Here is a 22,235-nt window from a genome sequence, read left to right on the forward strand (position 1 = left end):
ACCTTAAAGGAAAGTCAGGTGCCATGTCAGTCACACCCAGGCTGACTCCCATTTCTTCACCATCTTCTTGCCGCTAGATTTCCTTGACTAGGAAAAGTGGGGAATGGCTCCTCCCCTTAGATGGCCTGTTGTTTACTATAGCTATTATGGCAACAATTGCTGGGTGGATTCTCGTTCTTTGAGGTTTTGCCATGAGGAAGAAATCAAATCCTCTTATGAGTATGATCTCACTAGTTTCCATAATGATATTTTGAGATGAAGGAAGAACCCAAGACCTTCGATGCTGTCTCTGCAGATTGGAGAAATGAAGCAAGATACGGGGAGGCCACAGAGGAGCCAGCCAAGCTAGAGCTAAGACCCAGGGCTGTGATTCTCATTTAGTGCTACTGGGACCTGAACATGGTTCTCCGTCTGAGAGGCATAAAAGGAGTGCAAAAGGACCAGCCAGGGAAATGTGAAACTCCAACTAATTCCACAGAATTTTAGCAGCGCGCTTTCGTAAGTTTTAACTGCAGCTCTCTGCCTGACATAGCATATAAACCTGTGGTGGCCAGCTCCCTATATCTGTGCCAAAACGTTGAAGAAAGTGATGTGGGATTCCCCTCTGTATGCTGTGAATATGATTGGTTAATAAAGAAAGCTGGCTTGAGCCTATGGCAGGGCGGAGCAGAGGTGGGCGGGGACGATGGAACTGAATACTGGGAGAAAGAAGGGCGGAGTCAGAGAGAAGCCATGGAGCCCCACTGGAGACAGATGCTGAGGACTTTACCTGGTAAGCTACAGCCATGTGACGACACACAGATTAATGGAGATGGGTTAAATTAATATGTAAGAGTTAGTCAATAAGAAGCTAGAGCTAATGGGCCAAGCAGTGATTTAATTAATACAGTTTCTGTGTGATTATTTCAGTTCTGGGCAGTGGGAACCAACAAACGGCTCTCTCCTCCTACAAGAAAGGGAACACAGATAAGGAGAGATTTATCGTCCTTATATTTTCAGAGGTCTCAGTCAGTTGGGACCACAGGCTTGAGCCTGTGTGTGACTTCATGGCAGAAGGAGTCAGTCAAATAGAGCTGCTTACTCCATGGCAGCCAGAAGACAGAGACAGAAGTCAGGGAGGAGTGGATGGAGACACAGCTTGCCCTTCAAAGGAAGGCTCTCAGAAGAGACGTGCTTCCTCTAGTGGGGCCCTGTCAGGCCCCATCATCTCTGACTATCCCACTCCGCTGTGAAACCATCCATGGATCAGTATGGATGGGGTGACGGCACTCTTCATCCACGCGCGTCTCAAAGCTCCAGCTCTGAACGCCACTGCCAAAAGGCCAAGACTTCATGAGTTTGGGGAAAACTTTCCTGCTCAAATCATAACTAAAACCAAGAAAATAAGACATGGTACTCTAACTGCTGAAAACTGCTGAACCAAAGTAAGAGATAGTTGTTTGGTTGGTTAGTTGAGGTTTTTGTTTGTTTGTTTGTTTGTTTGTTTTTTACAAAGGTTGTATGATATGAACTCCCAAGAGTAATTCCGGGGCATCTAAGGCTACACAGACACTCATCGGCTGCTTTTTCCATGTAGATAAACCTGAAGTCTATATCCTTCAGTGCCTTCTTCTTTGACCTCAACACCTCGGGTCAGTCCTTTGTTGCTCTCACAGTCCCATCCCTCTCCAGCACAGCCTGCTCAGCATGCACTCTTCGGTAAGGGGTGGGTTAGGGTGGGGGAGGAGTAGCTGCCGAAACCATAGCAAATAGAAGTTACTGAAGGATATAGGAGGCACTTCTTGGGATTAAACCTGGGAAGCCCTCTGAAGATTTATTGGGACAATATTCTGCATTCCCCTGCTTCGAGAGAGTTTGTTTTGCTTTCTGCATCTACTTTGAACTCTACAGATTGCTTAGATTATTTTTTTCTTCTAGCCCCAACCATTTGGCTTGCTCTAAAGTCCACTCCATTGCCAACTCTACAGGATTTTGTAGCTAAACATTAATTATCACCTGAACACAATTACTGAGCTTCTTAATTCAGGTTACTGGAAGGAAATTACATTGCCTGAGTCCTAGGTGTGGATGAGTTGGCTCCTTTGACTCAGGCTTCTGTCACTTGGTGGTGGCTCTCATGTGTGATACAGAAGTGGCCCAATAGCTATGGTATTAGACTTTTTAAAGCCGTCACTAAAGATCACAGAAGATTATATTTTTAAAGAAGTTTAGTCTTACTGCAAGAATAAAATATAAGCATCTGTGCTTTCAAAACAATTGTCAGATATAGTTAGAGACTTCAGTTTCCCACACCAAACAGATATCTATACCTGACTTACAGCACCATTGAAATGAACTATACCGTTAAACAAAACATATAAAACAACTGTTTGTGGAAATGCAGGGGCACCGCAAGACCTAGCTACTAAGAAAAGAAAAGTTGTGCCAACTTTCTCCCTGATACCCTTTCCTGCTGTGGCAGAGGGAGAAGGAGCCAGGAAGAGATTATAGTTCTGACTGTTAAAATGGCTGGGACTTTTGATTCCAGGGACCCAATAAGCATCTATGCAGAGGGACACACCAGAGTTGAAGCAGGGCTCCAACGTGTGTCCTTAGTAAGGGCTGAGATGCACTTGCTTAGAGCAAGCCTTTTTGAGACTTGGCAGAAATTGGTGCTGCAGGATGTGAGACGAGTGGTCACCCCAGGGGTACGCGGTCCTCAGATGTATGTGGCTGCTGTGGTCTGGAGTCAATTAACACTGCAGTGAAACGACTCTTGGGAAAAGTGTCTCTGCTTTAGAAATTAGAACCTTAAGATCACATCATATAATCCAGGCAACCTTAATTTACATCCAAAATATCTCTGCCCTAACAAAGCATAAGACTGAGCCTGACAGACTTAGAAAGGATCAGACTTCTAGGCAAAATCGACCTCCTTTGCCTGCTACGCTTAGGATACAGTCCTGAGTTCCGATCACCACACGATGCACTGTGAAACAACACTAGGCACACAAAGATATGGGGGAGAGAGAGAGACGCAAGGCAACTCGGATGTTGAAATGATTGGACAAGGACTGTCAAGGAGGTGTTTCAAATACATTGATGAAAGACAGTTAAAATGAATAAACAGATATGGGGCTCAGTACAGAAATGGAACATGTGAAGAAGGAACCAATGGAAAGCCCTGAAGTGCAAGTGCAATTATAATGTGAAAACTTTACTAGCTGGGTTTAGCTGCATACTCATACTCAGATGATATGGCTAGTCACCTTGAGGGAAGGTAGAAACCATCCAACCTGAAGAGACTTTAAAAAAAAAAAAAAAAAGAAAGAAAACTCAGTGAATGTGAGTTCTGCGGTCTAACATATACAGAGTGCCCTGGGGGAAGGAAAGAAGGAACTGAGCAGGATGAGGTGTTTGAAAGAACACCAGCCGAAATTCTCCACGTGTGGTGAACAACGTCAAACTACAGGTCCAAGACACTCAGGAAGCAGCAAGTGGCACACGCGAGAGAGCAGCTATATCTAGGAACTCCATAGCCAAATCAGAAAACAGAAGGTAAAGAAACAATCATAAAAGCAAAGCAAAAGGAGACCAGAGAGATGGCGTGGTGGGCAAGAACACTGGCTGCTCAGGGGACCCGGGCTTAATTCTGAGCCCCTGTGCGGCAGCAGCTCACATTCTAACCACCCACAAGTCTGGTTCAGGAGGACCTCACACCCTCTTCTGGCCTCTGCTGGCACTGCACACACATTGTTCACAAACACACGTGCAGACCAAACACCCACTCATCTGAAATCAATCAATTAATTAATTTTTAAATCAATATTCTTAAAAGCTAAAAAAACCAAACAACAGATAAACAACAAACAAAATCCCAAGAAACACTCCTACTGTGGTCCAAATGTTTGTGTCCCCTCTCAAGTCCACGCTGCAACAGCCCATTTTGGGATGGTCTTTGTGGCTGGGTCCTTTGGGAGGTAACTGGGATGTGAAGGTGGAAATCTTAGAACAAGATGAGTGCCCTTATAAGAAGCAGGCGTGGTGCAAGTTCGTTTTTGTTCTGTCCCGTGAGGACACAACCCGGAACCAGGTCCTCAGCAGACAGAAAACAGACAAAACCAGACAGCAGACAGCAGACAGTAGAGACAGCAGACAGCAGAGACAGCAGACAGCAGAGACAGCAGACAGCAGACAGCTGAGTCTTAAGAACTTGGACTTCTTAACAGCCAGAGCTGTAAGAAGGAAATGTCTGGTTTTGAGCAACAAGCCTATGATAATACATACATCAGCGGAAACTGATGAAGATGGGTAACGAGATAAAAATGGAATTTCATTAACTGAGGTTCTCATATTTTACATGAAGTTGTATCATATTACTCCTTACATATTGGGATACATTAAGAATTCATAGCCAACCACGGTGGCACATGCCTTTAATCCCAGCACTAAGGAGATCTGGTAGGCAGATCTCTGTGAGCTTCAAGCCAGCCTGGTCTTCATTTCCAGGTCATCCAGAGCTCCAAAGTTAGATTATGTCTCAAGAAAAAATACAAAAAAATTCACATTGGAATTTCTAGAGTAATTATTAAGTCAAATACAAACAATAGCAACAGCATGCACATGTGAGCACGCGCGCAGGTGCGCGTATACACACACACACACACACACACACACACGGCTAAAAGGTAAGTAGAATAATTAATGGAGTACTAAAGAGTACATGAAGCTGGGCAGGGGTGGCACTCCAGGTCAGGTTCCATAGCTACTGAGAAACACTGTCTTGAAAAACAAAAAAACAAACAAACAAAAAAAAAGGCAGGAAAAAAGAAATAGGAACAAAACAAAGATGATAGATATTTTGCTAGTGGTTATATTACATGTCAGTGAGACTATTCCAATTAAAGGGAGACATTAAAAGGTGAGACCCACGCACTGCCAAGAAGAGATTGGCTGACCCACAAAGGCAGAGTTAAGTAGAAGGTGAAGTGTACATTGTAAACAGGAAAAAAATGGGGAGGGGGTGGATCCACTGTGGCATTGTAATATCAGACAAGGTAAGGAGATTAAAAAGAATGTTTTTTAGTAAGTTTTTTAAGTCACTGATCAAAGATACATAGAAATCTCAACTTTAGCCATCAAATTACAGGAAAGCAACCATACAACATGTATAAAGTTGCAACCAGCAGAACTATAGGGGGAGGCTGATCATGGGAGCTGGAAATGGCGGTGCTTGCTCAGTAACTGACAGAACAAGTTGACTAACCGGGGCAAGGAATATAACAACACAACTTGAGTCAACTTCTGTTGACAAACAGCCTGTCCCTCAGAGGTTGGTATGTAGCTCAAGGGGAGAGCGCCTGCCCAGCACATGCAAGACCTGGGTTCAATCCCCAGCACCACAGAAGTACTCACAGTGGAAGAGTAAAGATTCGCTTTCTCAGCACAGAGCTTGCCCAGAAAAGATGGCACAATAGAGCCATAAAGTGAGTCTAAATAAATTCAGATATCTGAGCTCTAACACAGCAGGCCCGGTAACCACAAGGGAACTAAACTGGAGACATAAAGAATGACATGCATGACATGTTCAAATGTTTTGGGACTTTTAAATAACCCTAGCTTGAAGAAGTCATTAGGAAAATTAGAAAATATTCCAAAGTTAATAATAGTGATGGACAACCCAGAGAAATGTGTTTGCTGCAAGAAAACACACACCCCAAATTTAAGCTTATTTTAGAAAATAGGAATTCATTTTCTTGAAATTTTCCTAAATTTCAAGATCTCAGTTTTCACTTTGTAAAAAAAGAGAAGAAAATTAAACCCTGAGCAAACCGGAACTAAGAGAAACATAATAAAAACCAATAAAATAGAACAGAGCAACAGTTGAGAAAAAAGATCAAAGGAAAAAAGAGGAAATAAAAAGAGTTAACGTTAAGAGTGAAAGAGGGTGACATCTGGGTCCTACACACTCCGAGACAGGGCAGGAAGGCATTCTGAGATGTTCATACTGGGGCATTCTGAGATGTTCACACTGGGTCCTACACACTCTGAGTCACGGCAGGACGGCATTCTGAGATGTTCACACTGGGTCCTACACACTCTGAGTCACGGCAGGATGGCATTCTGAGATGTTCACACTGGGTCCTACACACTCTGAGTCACGGCAGGACGGCATTCTGAGATGTTCACACTGGGTCCTACACACTCTGAGTCACGGCAGGACGGCATTCTGAGATGTTCACACTGGGGCATTCTGAGATGTTCACACTGGGTCCTACACACTCCGAGACACGGCAGGACGGCATTCTGAGATGTTCACACTGGGTCCTACACACTCCGAGACACGCAGGACGGCATTCTGAGATGTTCACACTAGTGAATTCAACAATGGAGAAATCCTGGAGAAATTCCTGGAAACATTCAAATTATCAAAACAAAAACCAGAAGAGAAAAATCAGATAGCTTGATGCCTATTAAAGAAAAGTACTTTCTAATTAAATTTTTTCTCACAAAGGAAACTTCAGCGCCAAAGAGTTTTCAACACATTCTCTTAAGCATCTGTGAAGAAATGTTACCACACCAAGAACTTTTTAGAAAGAGGGGTTTGGATTCCTACCATGTCCCCCACTCAACTTGCCTATTGGCCTGCGTAGAATCCGATGAACACTTGATTATAAACTTAACCAAATGAGACGCTAGCGGCAGCAGCTGCTCCAGATGCATTCTCATTGCTTGAGCAAATTAACACCACCCCTGGTGCCTGCGTACCACTGAGCAGGTTGTCTGGTCATCCATGCCCGCAATAAGTAAGACCGTCAGAAGCACGTTCCCTCCATCTAGAAAGCCCAGCGCTGCGCCTTCACTGACACCCTGCAGCCACGTTGATTCTCTAGCCCTGTGTCAAGATTCAGTCCGTGAATAACTTGGTATCTTCCTCTTCCAGAAGACACCGCATGGGTTCATGACATTGACGTTAGGCCGACTTGACTAGGCTACAAGTAACTTACTGGGAAATAAAACTGACAAAGATTCAGACATCTCTGTGAAAAATTTAACAGTCCGGTGGTGTGGAGCACATTGAAATGTCCCTCCAGGGGTGAAGGATGGGGTGAAGGAAGTTGATGTTTCTGGCCACTTCTACAATCACAATAGAGGCATGCACATACTAGATCTCATTGGATTACACGGGCAACCTATTCCTAAATTTAGTGAATTCTTCTGTCCAATAACTACATATATGAAGACCTTAGTGAGTGGAGATAGAACAAGAAGAGGCTCTGTATTAGGTCCAGGCTACTACAGAAGCTGCATTGCCACTCGGGCCATCTCATAAATGGATGACACCCTGGTGCGTGAGGCTTTAGTGGCTCACAGAAATGCTGTTTGGGGGCTTTTGCAGGCCCTGGTAGGCAAACCACAACCCAGACCCTAAGGAGCTGGAGTCTCGGTGTTCTCTGTGGATTACTACCTTCTTTTTGAGAAACAACTTTAGTTTAATCAAGGGCCATAGTTACTAGAGATGATGATTCACCATACCCTACCCACCTCCTCATCGGGAGCCTGGTGTCCTCAGCCTTATCAAGCTGTTAAGTGCAGAACACTTAACGGCACGCCATCACTGCAGTTTGGTTTCTGGTGTGTGATAAAATATCAGAACTGAAAGTGACTTGAACAGAAAAGGTCCAAGGTCCATTGTCTTACAGGTTACATACAGCCCATCACCAAGGGAAGTCAAAGCAGGAATCTGGCACAGAGTCAATGAGGAGACCAGTGAGGCGTGCCGCTTACTGGATTGCTCGGCTTCCTTCCTATACAGCCCTGTACCTGCTGAGGGATGGCACTGCCCACAGAGGGTGGGGCCCTTCTATATCCATCAGTTACTGAAAAAATGTCCCACAGGCGTGACCACAGGTCAACCTGATGGGTATAACGCTTAATTAAGCTTTCCTCTTTCCAGGTGTGTCAAGCTCACAACCAAGGTCAGCTTCCACAACTGTGAATTGCATGGGAGAATAGCTACGGCATTGCTCTTGAGTGGCATCTAACGGCCTCATATGAACCTCAGCTCGCACTTCCCTTTCTGAGTAAGAACACTGAGAGTTTCCCCTTGGTGCTCTAACTATCTTGGAAGTGACGTGAATGGGAAGTTGGCAACAAGGGAGCTCAGGGTTGAGATCGGTAGGTGATCTTCCCTGAATGGGCAGAGAAGGTAAAGTCATTTGTGTTCCTTGTGATCGCTCCAAAAAGGATGATCTCACAAGAGGGTTTTAGCAGTGGCTACATGACACTTCTCAGGGGGTACAGGTTTGTTTCTTCCCCAAGCTGTATGTCCGAAGCGTTCTTGGACAGAGGAGTCATGGCACGGGGGTAAGACTACATGGGATCAGCAGCACGGACTTCTAGTCTCTGCAGTCAGACTGCGCCAGGCCTCCTTCGCCTAATTTCCCAGGGAAAGGTGAGTGTGCTATTTGCCTGTTCCACAGCCCCACGATGCAGGACAATCAGACGCAATAGGGAGTCAAGTCACAGCAGGAACTCAGCTTATTACTGTGAGTGTCAGCGTTTACAGGTTAAGTGACATCATGTGTTGTGGGGGACCTCCAGCCAATGAGAGACAGACAAGCCGTCCCTCTGGCTGGAGGGGCGTCTACCTGGATTTTACTGTCTCAGCCTCACTGGGTAGCTTTGAGACTATTCTTCAAACTCAAGCCAGGCTTTTCTCTGTCCTGCAGGCTTCAAGGTACAGGCCCTGAGATAATTTTGGCCCAACAAATCTGGACACAGTCAGTGTTGAGCATCAGATAGGCCACACAGAGACTGAAACTGAGCCTTTAATATGTACTGTTTCCTGAGGCTATTAGCCAGAGTGATGGTTTAAATAGTTATGGCCCCAATAGACTCATGTTGTTTTGAATGCTTGGCCTATAGGGAGTGGCACTATTAGGAGGTATGGTCTCGTTCGTGTAGGTATGGCCCTGTTGGAGGAAGTTTGACACCATGGAGGTGGGCTTGGAGGTTTAATATGCTCCAGCAATGCTCAGTGGGGGACAGTTTACTTCCTTTTGCCTACAGATCCAGATGTAGAACTCTCAGCTCCTTCTCCAGCACCATGTCTGCCTGCTCACCACCATGTCCCACCATGTCGATAACGGACTAAACCTCTGAAACTGTAAGCCAGCCCCACTTAAATGTTTTCCTTATACTAGGTTATGGTTATGGTGTCTCTTCACAGCAATAGAAACCCTAACTAAGGCAGTCAGTTGCTCTGTTACGTGGACTACTTTGACCATGGAAAGATCAGTGCTTGGTTCCTACTGGAATCAGGTCTTCCTATGGATATGTAGGTTGTCTACAACATCTCTGATAAACCTGTCATCTGTAAGCTTACCAAATGCCTCATTCGCCATTGTGATATTTCACATAATATTCTTCTGATCAAGGAACTCACGTCATAGCAACAGACGTACAGTCACAGTATCACGGCCATGTCATACCCTATCATCCTACAGGATAAAAGAACGGTAAAACAGTCCTAGGGGAATTCTTCCACAGCACAGGCTAGCCAACAATACCTCGTGCCCCTGTAGCAATGCCCTTTAAAAGGCTACCAAATGCACTGAGTTGGCAAGGAATCTATAACGCTCCTTCTAACACATAGACCTAGGATCAGGAAGAGAAAGTGAGGACCATTTGCCTTGGGGAGCCACTAGGAAACATTCGTTTCCCATTCTTGTGACCATAGGCTCTGCTGGTCTGGAGGTTCTGGATCCAGTGGGATAGAAATTATACTGGCATCTGGCCAGTTTGGATTCCTCATTCCTCTCAGTCAACAAGCAAAGAAGAGGACTAAATGCACTGGCTGGGAAGGTTGGCCCTAATTTCCAAGCAGAAAATTAGTACAGTTGGTACCATACGAAGGTATTCAGGAACAGCATGTTAGGAAGTCCTTAGACTGGTTCTGAGTAATACCTGCTATAAAAATAAATGTCTGTGTGCTCCTAGATTCATATGTTCTAAGCCATAATACCTAATATAGAAGCGTTTTGAAATGGTACTTCTGAAAGGAAATTAATTTGTTAGGGCTGAACTCTTGGGGAATCAGTGACCTCCCGTGGGAGACGATCTCACGTTCTGTATGTGAGCATGTGCGCATGTGCGCATGCAAGCAGAAGGCACCAATTGCAAGCCAGGAAGAGGACCTCGACTAGAGCCAAACTGGCCAGCCTCTAGACAGGCAAAAAGCTTCTCTTGTCTGAGGCACCCACTTTATGACGCTCTGTTTTAGGAGCCTGGGCAAATAACAACCCCTATTCTCTGAACGCAGTCACTGGATGGAAAACCACAGCAACCCTGCCCAGGAAACACTGCTAAGCAATGGACTGACAGCCCGAACCCTTCAGGAATAAAAGTGGGGGTCACCACACTAGGCAAACCCCACATGTTCTGGCTGACGGCAAAGAGAATGTGGAAACGGTGGTGGAAGGCAGTTATCAGTATCACCCATTGCTACGTGACAGACTACAGTAAGGGCTGTAATTATCACGAGTAGTTCTTTCTTGCTTTGTAATGAACATTTTTATGTACAAAACCTGGTTTCCTTCTGCCTCCGAGCCTCATATCACCTAACAGAAGTTTCTAACCTTAGTTAACTTTATATCACATTATTTACATTATAGACCATCAAAGAGAACAGTGAAGATCACTCTAGGCCTTTGCACCCTGTCCTGGATGCAAGTTTGTGCTTTGGTTCTGCACAGAAGCATTGTGCCACATTGTACAGAGTACGGCCCTGTTCTTGACTCTGGCTATTTAACTGTGACTGGAGGAAATGGGTAGGGGTGTAAGTTACAGGGCCAGCTTGAGCGGTCAGTTTTATCATCAGCTCCATTCAGTCACTGAGGTGTTACTAGAAGGTATTTTGTAGATACTGGTAAGAACTACGAGTAGTTGGTTTTAAGAAGATCTGTTTTCTGAAACAGCCAGTTGGAAAAGTAACATCGTGGTTTCTCTGGGAAAGAGAAAGTCTGTGGAGTGGCACTCCAGCTTCTGCTCTGGTACCCAGCCTGCCCTGCCTGGTGGCATGCGCACACCAGGGCTCTTTACCCATGCAGCATCAGCCGGTACATCCTGAAAGTCAAAGGCCAGAATTTCCCATAAACATAAAAATTTAAGAACAATAATTCAGGACTGGAATAAAAGTGAAGAACTTGGAAGTCAGTCATTGAAATTCATTACTGTAGCTCAATAAAAGAGAAAAGCCATACCACGGTCTCAATGGAAAAGAGAATCACCTGAGAAATTCTCTATTTGTATGTGGTAAAAATTTTCCATAAATGAAAGAAAACTAGAAGTGAACTCTCCTGAGGATGGTAAAGAATCTCTATACTTAGCACCGAAGCGCGGGCTGCCTCCCCCCCCCCCCCGAGGATGAGCCTTAGGCTACGGTGTGTATCTCATTGTTTATAGTCATCACTGAACATAGAGGCTATAACCAGTGCAATAAAGCAAGAAATATCATAAATAAATTTTATAAAGGTAAAACCATCTTTTTAAATACATAGCAGGACTACTTATGTTGAGTCAAGACTCTACCATTTAATAGCCTAGTGATTTGATGCTAAATATGTTTTGCAGTAAGCCTACACAATAAAATAATGACACCAGGTTAGGAGTGTGGAATGAACTAATACACACGTGGTTAGCATTGTGTGGGGCTCAAGGTGCATTCGTGTTGATAGTGCTGGCAACTTAAAATGATTCTATTTTAACCAGAGTTTATATATTTTTTGATTTGTAAAAAAATTTTATTTTGTTTATGAATTTTTATATTTACATTCATGAAGAATCAGTTTGCGATTTTCTGGTCTTACAAAGACGAGTTGGGAATATGTCAGTCAAAGCTGCATTAGGAAAAGAACACTAGGATACATGTTGCAAATGTGTATGTCTGTAGGTAGGTATTCATGGGCACAATACATATTTTACCCTCCTTCGACCTATCAGCCAACTTTTGGATCGATTTTATTCTTTGGCTCATTTTTTAAGATACAGAGACAGAAAGGTTCAGCAATCTGCCCCAGGTCGCATTGCTTACCATTGGTTGGGGTTAGGATATCATTTCCAGGCCCCTCGGTCCCACCATTTCCACAGCTTCCTAGCCATGTACAAAATAGCTTCCGACTGACCTCTGCAGTTTGTGTTTAGTCTTTGTGTACGGATAGAATTAGTCACGAGCATCATCCTAACTGTCCAAATTGACACTGCACACGTGTGTCAGATGAATCCAAACTGTTGCTGAAGGCAGGGGAAGAGAGAGGAGGGAGGTCTCTCTTCATTCCAAGTGATTTGGATCGACGCCAGATGTCAAGATTCTGCTCTGGAGATAATTCAGGACCTGTTGTAAATGAAGTCTCACCACACGCAGTGTCTAATTTTTGCTGGAAATCAAGGAAGCAGCAGCTAAAACATGACCTGTCTCGGAGCCTGTACAAAGTCACTCCGCATTGCTGTTGCTCACATTGGCCCAGAAGTATTTCACTAACTGCACACTTGCTGTAGATGCTCTCCAGTTACCATAGAAACTCCGGAGGCAAAGCTTGTTTTTAACCCTTGGACTAAGTTTGCTACCCAGCCCTATAGCTCTATTTAAAGATTCCCCTTGTTATTTTAAACTCTTCCCTTTCTGCTTGCTTGTTTTCTTCTCCTGCTAGACAGCTCAATCAAGCTCTTCATGACCTTCAAACTGCCACTTACGTGATTTTCAAGGCCCAGCTCCTGAGGGTGGAGGGCTATAGCCAATGCTTTTGTATGTTTATCAGTGAAACAGACTTGGGTTACAACAGATTTTCCTTAGGTTGAGGTTTCACTTCGTCAAAAATAAGATGAATTGTCTTGTTTCTATTCTCTCTGTCAAATGAACTTCCCAGCCAGCCCAGGTCTTCGTAGGCCTCATGAGTCCCCAGCCAACTCCTCAGACGAAGTTAAGTGGGAAGTGTCTGCTTTCTAGAAGCCCTGAGTCTTCCTGTCCTCCCACCAGTCCAGGCCTTGTGGAGTTGCCAAAGACAGCACTGAACTGTGCTGGTCTCTATGGCTTCCCTTCCCTGGGGGGTGCGTATGTCAGGGTACTTCACAGCCAGTGAGCCCCCACGATGTGGACTCCCGAGTCTCCCCCCCACCAAGGTGGCATCCTCCCAACACAGTCCCTCTGTTCTCCCGCCCGGTGTCCACATGGAAACTCTCATCTGCTTGCAATTGTGTTGGTTCTGCAAGAGAGAGGTGGGTGTCAGACAACCGGGTGTCATTTGTTGGGGTCATTCAGGGTCTGACCTTGGGCTGGTTAGGAGGGAAGGTTGAAGAGCAGATGTTGAACATTTCTAGAAGCTAAAGGAACCTGAGGAGTGTAAAAGGATTGATACTGAGATCTTCATATATGGAGTCAGGTATCACCGCTGAGGGCAATTTCACATAAATAACCATGCTTCCCCTCAAAGACAGAGCCCAGTCTTCCAGAGGGAAGGTAGAGGCAGGGCCTCTGAGTTCAGGGCATTCCAGCCACTCCGTCTGGCTTAGCCTCTCAATGTGAGGATGCAAATTCGGTATGATAGCCTACCGAGGCACCTGAAGCCACCTTCAGGTCACACTGCAGGGGTGCTGCCCACTCGTGGGAGCTCTTCAGAGCCTTCACTGCCCAACAGCTCCGGAGAGAAGCCTGGCGGCTCCCGTCAACATGGCGGAAGGAAAGAACTGCTCTGTGGTTACCATCGAACCCCTGAGATGCACCAGCTCATCAGTAAGACGTCCCCAAGAGACGAAAGGACCAGTGGGTTGTCAACACAGTCCATGTCTCCCTGCAAGCACGGCTGAGCTGGCCACTGTGGGTGTGTACAGCCGGCTCTGGGCTCTAGGTGTGTCTGAAAAGCGGCAACTGCAAGGACAGTGTGTCCTTTGGCTATTAGATCAGACTCCGTTCTCTTATTTCTGGGTCCCTGGTGCTCTCGGTGTCTCCAGCCACACAGGAAAAGCCAGAACATGGTAGATGCCATCTTAATGTGAACTAACTTTTCAGTCTTATTTTTTGCTATAAGTAACGGGCTCCTTTTTAAAATAACATCTTTATTGAGATACACTTCCTATACAATAAAAGACCCTCCTCTCTAACCTTCATAATTTAGGGGAAGGGATAGAAAAGTGATTAGAGCCTTTGCCTATCTTGCACAAAGCCTTGGAGTTTACGCCCAGCTCAGCTAGTGTCTGATTCAGTGGATTTTGGTATTTGAAGAGATGGGCAATTATTTAGAATATTTGTATCTCCCTACTCTAAAACACTCTGTAGCCATTAATCCCAGCTCCCCACTCTCTTCCCCAAGGCCGCAGGAAGCAATGGCCTGTGTTCCGTTCTCAACCACCACTCGATGGTTTTCACGTCTCTCTGCAGAGGAACACAAAGTCGAATTCCCAGCAGGACCAGAGTCTTCAGCAAGCATCCCTGTGCTTTCCAGGGTCTAGCAAATCCACTCTCATCATTCCTATCGTTTAAAAGAACAGATGGCTGCAGCCTTCTCCAGGCCAAGGCTGTGTCTCCGTATTGCCAAACATGCTGATGAGCGCTGTAACTCAGCCCAGAATCACTGCAAAAACAAATGTGAAATACCTGGACATCGCCAGACCGATCCAGGCGTTTCCCAGCTTCCTCATCAGGTCACAGCTGCGCGGGTGACTCCTTCTGACCCAGTGACTCTTAGCGGTGGCATGCCAGATCACGCAGGGGTCAGGACTGGCCTGAGAGGTCTCCGGCACAGGGAAGAGGCTGTTCACGAGCCAGGTAGACGGCTGAGCATTGCCCACGAGGAGTAGGGGAGGCTGCAGCATGGCCCGCACGAACTGCTGCCATCTCGAATGGAAACGGCGGCCAGTTCGGGGGCTGTGGATTGGAAACGCCGTGAAGGCACAGGGGATCCTCGCTACTCTGATCTGAGAATCACGGAGGGAACACAATTGGGAGGATGTCGATCTTCCCTAGCAGCTGAGCCTCTTTAGAAAATGAAAAGGAGGGAAGAAAACATTTCCATTTCCAAGAACACCATAGCAGCTTCCCTTGGAGGGAGCTGCATGCTACATCTAGAGGACTTGTCAGCATGTGACTTTTCCAGCCCGGAATACGAGCTTTCTGTGAGGAGAGTCTGTGTCATCTCGTTCCATGTGTTTGGTGTATAGTTATTACCGGGAAAGACTTATTTATTGGGCAAAAATTTCCAAGTGCCTATTTCTAATATTTTCCCACAGAACTCAGTGGCATTAGCGAGAAAGAGTATCCTTCCTTGCAGAATGACTGTATTAAGAAGGGCAGGGATGATAAAGTGTAAATGTGTACTTTTAAGGATGCTATTCTTATCAGGGGGAGAAACGGTGCCGGGCAATGCATTCAAGAGGAAAATCTGTGAGCTGAATTAAGATTTTTAAAGCCACAAACCCTCAGTCTAAGGCGGTTAGAAGCGGGTTCTTGACGCCAGGACAGAGACAACAAACACCTGGGATGCACATAGCCCTTCTACACCTAGGGCAGCCCCTGCCATTCACGTCAGGCTGTTTCTGTGTGCCAACAAATCCAGGCTCAACTTTAGGCTCTTCACCAGCACTACTTCACGAGGCTAATCCTGGGTAGTTGATAGAATACACACATGGTAACTTCTCAGCCACGAGGAAAGACAGGGCCATGAAAACCTGTGAGGCCATCTTGGGCGGGAGGTGGGGGGGGTGGGGGGATAGAAGTGGGGTTGGCCTTCAGAGGCACCTCCCAGACTAGTTGAGATTCAGACTCTTGTCTGCACGCAGAGCAACTTCATCCGAACTCAAGGACCGGTGCTGGGGTTGGATCTGAGACCCAGGCAGCCGAGGGACCTCAGACAGCCAGAGTCTAAAAGTCAGGTGACCCAACAAAGCCAGTTATCCCCACACCTGAGAGAAGAGGAGGAGGCAGTTAGCTGAAGAGGACATAAACAGTATTCATTTCTTACCAGCTGGGTGAATAATTGCATCTTCCCAGGAAACCTGCCTCGGAGACAAGCTGCCTGTTCTGAGGATGCGCTGCCCATGCAGAAACCCAGGTGGATACGGTTTGATAGCACCAGCTGCATCGGCCCTGTGACACTGGAGAGGACAGACCCAAGAGGGAAGGGTCCCTGTCCCAGAGCTGGGGAAGCAGATTTAGGGAGAGCTCTTTCTTCTCCTGACTTCCAAGGAGGGGACAACAGAAAATTACAGTGACTGGATAGCATTTCAGGAAGCAGCAGACAGCACACAAGATGGAGGCCTCACAGACCCTATGCTGAGGGACACTGCGACTGTCCTGGTGTGGAAGTATACTCTGTGATGTTCACATGGCTTTAAAAATCCAGCCGTGTAGTTCTCAGATCTGAGTCAGCCGTAGGATGGCCCTTTCTCTGGCCTTTTGTGTGAACCTGAAATGCTTACACCCGTCTTCAGTCGGGCTCTGTAGGACACGGGGTTTTGGTTTCTTTTGGGGTAGAAGAATGGAAAGCCAGCTACATGCCTGCTCCTCTGCTGTACAGCGAGCCAGCTGAGATCAGAACAGGGGCTCCCTTTGTTCAAGATGCTCATCCCGCTGAGCAGTGCTGACTTGCCCAGGCTGCCGGTAGAAAGGCTGCTACATCCTTGACCATCTGAACGTCGAACAGTGACATCATTGTAACCAGAACAGCCCCGAAGAGAAGTGGGCAGGAGCTTCCATGTGTCTAATTTTTATGGAATTTTGCCTCTAAGAGCCAGAAGTATTTTCTTGCCTTACAAAGGGGGGACTTGATAAATGCAAGCTTTTAGTGTTGATAACATCCTTCCAATGCGCACGCTTGATTGAGCATCAGAAGACCAGTGTATGGGATATGGGCATAGCGTGCATACTGCTGCCTCCAGCTAGGGACAGGATAATGAAGGGAACACTCAAAAAGTGGGGATAGGCACACTGATTCCCCCCAAAGATCTGCTCCATGCCAAGCCCCTGACTTGTAAATGGAATCAGGAGTACAAGTCACACACTCAGCTTACCCTGAGGTTTACTTCAGATGAGTACATCTTGAGGAGAGTTACAACCATTTTGCTGCTACGTCATAATAGCACATAAGTCTATTGGGCAGTGGGAATTAAGGTAAGGTTAAGAGGAAGTTAAGCCATGGTGGTGACAGCATTGCTACCATTGGGGGATGCTCCCAAATGCTAGCTAAGCTGGTGGCTTAATGAATTCCCTTCCTAGCTCAGAAAGCCCAAGCTTGTCTCAGCCCACTCCCAATCTCCTTTCCTTCTTCATGAGGTCTGGACCCTCCCGCAAGCTGGACTCAGCCTCTGGCATCTTCCTCTGCCAAGCCCTATAGTTTGCCAGGAGGTCAGATCCAAAACACTATTGCAACAGCAATAGCAAAGGCTGAGCAAACAGCTCCAAAACGACGATGAAAAACTGAACTATGGAAGCAGACAGCCTGTCTGGGAATTCCACCAGCATGATATGTCATAACAACGAGGCTCCAGGTTTCCAGATCAGGAGCCGAGCTGGCAGGGGAGGTGCAAGGGTCGCCAGGACAGTCGCCCTCTCGGTTTCTGAAGAGTGATGACTTTTGTATTAATATGAAGATTTCTAAGACCATGGAAGAAAAGCCACTGGGAGCTAGAGAGATGGCTCAATGGCGAAAAGGACTTTCTTCTCAGTTAAGAGAACCTGAGTTCAGATCTTAGCATCCACAGTGGGTGGCTCACAGATTTCAGTAACTCCAGCTCCAATGAATCCAATACCCCCCCCCTCTGGCCTCTGAAGATACCTGCACTTGCCTGTGCATACATGAACAAACATACACACACACACACACACACACACACACACACACACACACACCAATAGTAAATAAAAAAGGAAAGCCATTGGGAAAAAATGTGAAGGCAGGGCTGCAAGGCCAGATGACTTCCAAAAGCTGTTACATTAAAAAAATAAGTGGGAAAATGCATAGCTCAATAAAAAACAATACAAAAATAATAATAAACTTTTCTGTACACCCTTCAGCGAGGTCCTGCCTCCCTTTCAAAGTACCTGGTTTTGTGCTCAGACCAGAAGGGAGTCTAAGTTCTGCATGGCAACAAGAGTTCAATGACCCTTCACCCATTACATGAGATAGTGTTTCGTTGTTGGCAAAATATGCCTGAGACAGACAAGTTAAGGAAGGAGAGATGGGGGGGGGGCGAGCTCATGGTTTCAGAACTTTCGGTCCATGCTCTACGGCTTTTAGGAGTGTTCTCTGAGCAGGACTTCTTAGAAGGAGACCCCGAGTGCACTGGCTCAGGGCACCAGGAAAAAGAAAAGAGGGTGTTTTATAACAGGCAAAGAGAACGTCATGCCAAAAGGACGTATATGCAAGAAAGCAGCTCATTTCATGGTGGCCAGGAAGCAGGGAACAAAATAGGTAGGGCCCAGGTACAAGAAATAACCCAAAGGGTTCTCAGCTCCCAGCGACCTTCAACTTGGCCTGCTTTCCTAACAGCCCACTCAGCTATGAACTCATCAATGGATCAATCCACGAACTCGGGAACAGGCTTTGGACACAGGAGCTTGAAGGATACTTCCATCCAAACTGTCCACTGCCTACCTGGACATAATACTGGTACCAAAGGGATCAGGTGGCCCCTGTGCTGGAGAAGCAGTGGCTTGTGGGGTGAGCAGGAAGTCCAGAAGAACAAAGAACAGCAGAAAGACCACTGTCACTAAGCCTCCCTCCTCACAGCCATCCCCGTCACAGGCACTGGTTCCCTGGAGCAGCTTCTTGTAGTTGGGGAACTTGCAGCTCGGGCTTCTAACATGCATCTCTAGCAGAGAACCAGCCTGCTGTGTCTTCAAACTGTCTTTCTGGTTTAACTTTCCTTCTCTTCCTTCCTTCATCCCTTAGTCTGGGTCACACCATCTCATTCTGGGATGCTGACAATGGTCACAACATGACATTCTCAGGACAGCCATCTCCTTTCTAGTCTTCTAGAAACTCTTCCTAAATGGCTCCAGAAAAGCATTAAACTCTCTTATTCTCAGAGTATCTGAAGCTCAGGCCTCTCTGGCTTCCAGAATCTTCCAAACAACCTAGCCCAACTTTTGGTGCTCGTGGGAGCTCTGGACTCTTCATCCACAGCTCCTCCCTGCTCCTCTGCCTCAGGCTGGAGTTGTCTCCAGATTCATTTCTTATCCTTTCTCCCTGCAAAGCCCCTCTCACTCTGCCTACTCAGTTGCTTCTTCTTCAGGCCCACCTATGGCCTCCTCAGTCTTCCTAGGCCTCCGGGATCCCTCCTCTAGCTGAATGTGGCTCTCGCGAGTTCCCAATTGTCTCCTCTGCCCAATTAGCAGACAAGGGATTGGAAAGCAGGGTTTCCCTTCGCCTGGACTCCCCAGAATCAGGACAGAGCATCATATATGGATAGGGGAGGGTCACAGTTCATACTTGTTGGTTTTTCTAAAGTCCAGGGTGGTCTTGAATTGCTGCTACCTCATACCACAAATGCCTGCTGACTGTCACTTACGCCCTGTGGTCTGTGTCAGATCAGGATCTGAAAGAGACAGTCAGAGAACGCTCTCAGATTGGTGGAAATGAGATAGACAGTTTAACGAGCAGTTCCAGGCCGGGATGGCCTGAGGGGACCATGCTAGGGAACAGATAGCATGCTACAAAAGACCATAATGAAGGCACCTAACATAGTTAGGGACATAATGGATGGGCTTCTCGGAGCTAGTACTTTTTAAAATAAGAAAAGGGTATCTTAAAATAGCTAGAGGAGTTTTAACACAGTTTGAGCCTTTGGTAGGAAAATACCTTGATATTTTTCCATCTATGTAAGACTTTTATGCTGTAAGTAATTATTAAATGATAATGTAATTGCCTGTGTACACCTATTACCTAGACAGTCCTATTTATCCATCTGTCTATATATTCTCCACCTTGATCCAAAAGAGATACCATGACTTAAGGTCATATCTTGCTTAAATAGAAGTCATTCGGGAAACTGAGTCAGCTGGATCCAGAAAGCACGAGTATGGAACAGAGATAGAGAAAGATGAATTAGCCATATGTACACCAAGAAGACCTGTTCACTTGCTAATGGGACCATAGTAAAAGCCTGCGGGTGCATTTTTGGTAAGATCTCTGTAGATTTCCTGCTGAACCGCCTGAGCTGTTTGGGGTGGCGGTGCTCACAAGTGGAGGGCGGGGAGGAAGAGGGGGGAGAGAGGAAGGGCCTGGATGCTCCCGTACAGAACGCTCCTCCTGGCCACCGGCTCCTTGAGCACCAGAGCTATTCATAGCACTTCCTTTTCAACCAGAATGTGGGAACAATCTGACTGCCAAGCTATTATGAACAAAACCAAGAGGCTGTCTCTATACAAATCCACACTCCCTTCCTATTTCAGGGAGCCAAAGGGCTCGGGCCCATCCCAGCTGGGTCTTCGCACGTGCAGTATTCTGGGCAGCACATTTCCCAAATAGAGAGAAGGCAGGATTTATGGGCCACTCATTTCCCTGAACTTGGAGTCATAGCCTGGATGTGCTGGTGCTTTATTATGCTGCTTCTGGGTTATTTATTTAATATTGTTTCATTAAAATTTAAAGAACACAACTGGTTTTGCAAATAAAACATGAAATGCCAGAGTGCAAAAATGGATGGTTAAATTCAACAAATGCTTCCGGTTTCTGAAGGAACTGAAGTGCTGTGTCTGTTCATGCAGGAGGATATATCATGTTCTGTGACTAAAGACTTTTCTGGTCACACAGAGACCAGTGAACATGGAGGCATGAAGCTTCCTAGCAAACTGAGTTCCACCATAATCCATCAAAACACCACAGCCTTCCATGCCTGTGCAGAGCAAGTGGCCAGACGTCAGCGCCTCATGCTAAGCATTCAAAACAAGATCTCTCCTCTGTTTTCCACGGGGACAGCAAAAGGCTATGGAACACACTCAAGGCCTCAGAGCTATTGATGGGTTTGGAAACAGGAAGGCCCTGGCTGCGGTATTCAGCCGCGCTAAATGGCCAGCATTATCCACAGCCCTGCGACATGAGTTAATTGTGCTTGCTGAGCTTTGACGCTGGGAACACTGGGAAGGCTGTGTGTAATTAGGAGCTGGCCTAATGAGAAGGGCCTCGCTCACACCACATGCCCAGTTTTTGTCCTCAAAGGAGAGTGCCAGTCCGAGAAAAGGGGAGCCTCCAAGGAGAGGCATTTACAGAGAGTTCCGAGGATGTGTGATGATCTTGTTACAGCGACTTTGGGGGTAGAGAAGAGATTCCCAGGCAGGATTTAGGCCGGGACACTGGCGAGTGACAGACCAGCAGAACTCTGTTGTCCCAGTTGTGCATGGCAAGCTTCAGGCTCTGGGGCGGAGGAATAAGATGTGCCTTTGTAATAAATCCTTCCTGGTCCGGTGCGAATGGCTTCCAGGTACTTACAGGGCTCAATGGCCGAGTATTTCATCTTCTTCTGCGTTCTGCACAGTAAACAACATAGGCATTGTGAGGCTTTTCAGACTTAAGATGAACCTCATCTAGGTCGGCTTCAAACCCCGAGGCCCATTGTAGGACCCTTCCTTATAAACATTAATAAATGATTCCCTTCGCTCTTTAGGAAAGCAGAAATCGGTCTTCTTGATGTCTTGGAAAAGCCTCATGATGAGGAGAGTTTGTGAATTCTTGGCACAGCTCAGATATGAAATAAAACCCCTCTGAACGGAGGGCCTCACTTGCTTTCATTTGCCAAATCACAAGGCTTCCTTAATTTCTCTCACCTTTATCTTGCTTCTTTATTTTCTTTTTGAGACAGAATCTCTATGCTGTCCAGACCAACCTTGAATTTACAATCCCCCTGACTCAGTCTCCAGTCTGTTGGAATTACTGGCATATGCCACCTTGCCAATTCATGTGTAATTTCGTGACTGTCCAAACACATCATTCTCCTTTACAAAGATCCCCGCAGTCTGGCCACATCCAAACGGCCTTGCTCTCCTGCTTTCAGCCCTGGATGGTTTCCAGTATGGCCTCCTCTGTCGCCCACCTCAGTCATTCGGCTCCACCACAGCCGTCGGGCTGCTGAGCTGTGCTTAGAGCTCCAAGCAGATGTGGCACGGAGACCAGCCAGCCATTGCAAAGACAGAACCTCAGGATCTGCGGGAAATGTGGTCCTTCATCTCCAGGGATATTTCTTAGAAGTAGTCTTACTGCTATTGGAAG

The 22,235-nt window shown here is 46.3% G+C and overlaps 1 long non-coding RNA gene across 1 annotated transcript in view; it reads right to left on the bottom strand.

Annotated features, from left to right (window-relative positions):
• LOC142835124 (uncharacterized) overlaps positions 1 to 21,263 on the bottom strand; it is a 101,275-nt gene extending 80,012 nt beyond the window's left edge. The window contains exon 1 of the long non-coding RNA XR_012907750.1: positions 21,237 to 21,263. This is a non-coding gene — a long non-coding RNA (uncharacterized LOC142835124). The remainder of the gene's footprint in view (positions 1 to 21,236) is intronic.
• Positions 21,264 to 22,235: the final 972 nt, after the last annotated feature.

This window comes from Microtus pennsylvanicus, chromosome 14 (assembly GCF_037038515.1).
Source record: "Microtus pennsylvanicus isolate mMicPen1 chromosome 14, mMicPen1.hap1, whole genome shotgun sequence".
Classification (NCBI taxonomy): Eukaryota; Metazoa; Chordata; class Mammalia; order Rodentia; family Cricetidae; genus Microtus; species Microtus pennsylvanicus.